This window comes from Equus quagga, unplaced genomic scaffold (assembly GCF_021613505.1).
Source record: "Equus quagga isolate Etosha38 unplaced genomic scaffold, UCLA_HA_Equagga_1.0 HiC_scaffold_20127_RagTag, whole genome shotgun sequence".
Taxonomy (NCBI): domain Eukaryota; kingdom Metazoa; phylum Chordata; class Mammalia; order Perissodactyla; family Equidae; genus Equus; species Equus quagga.
The window spans coordinates 48799-49388 of record NW_025793070.1 but is presented as its reverse complement, the minus strand read 5'-3'; positions in this window follow the sequence as shown (position 1 = coordinate 49388).

Below are 590 nucleotides of genomic sequence, written 5' to 3'. Positions count from 1 at the left end.
CTCACCTGGGTGTGCAGGAGCTGGACGCGCTCACTGGCATCCAGGAGCTCCTGTTCTGCGATTTTCCTGCTCCTCTCGGTCTGCTCCAGAGTGGCCCGCAGCTCCTCGATCTCGGCCTGCAGCAGGTTGGCTCTGCGCTCCACCATGGCCAGCTGCTCCTTCAGGTCCTCCTGGCCCCGGAGAGCATCATCCAGGTGCAGCTGGGTGTCCTGTGGAATGAACAATCATTGAGACACCCCGTTCTCAGGGCTGCAGTCACCCCAGCCGCCCTGGGACCATCTCTTGAACCCATTTACCTTGAGGATGCCTTGAGTGTTCCTGTAGTTCCTCAGGGCCTCTGCAGCCATGCGGTTGGCGTGGTTCAGCTGGATTTCCATTTCATTGAGGTCTCCCTCCATCTTCTTCTTGATCCTGATGGCATCATTCCTGCTCCTGATCTCAGCATCCAGCATGGTCTGCATCGTCTCCACAACTCTGACATGGTTTCTCTTCAGCTGGTCAATTTCCTCATCCTTTTCAGCAATTTTCCTATCAATTTCAGACTTGACTTGGTTCAACTCCAGCTGGATGCGCAGGATCTTTCCCTCTTC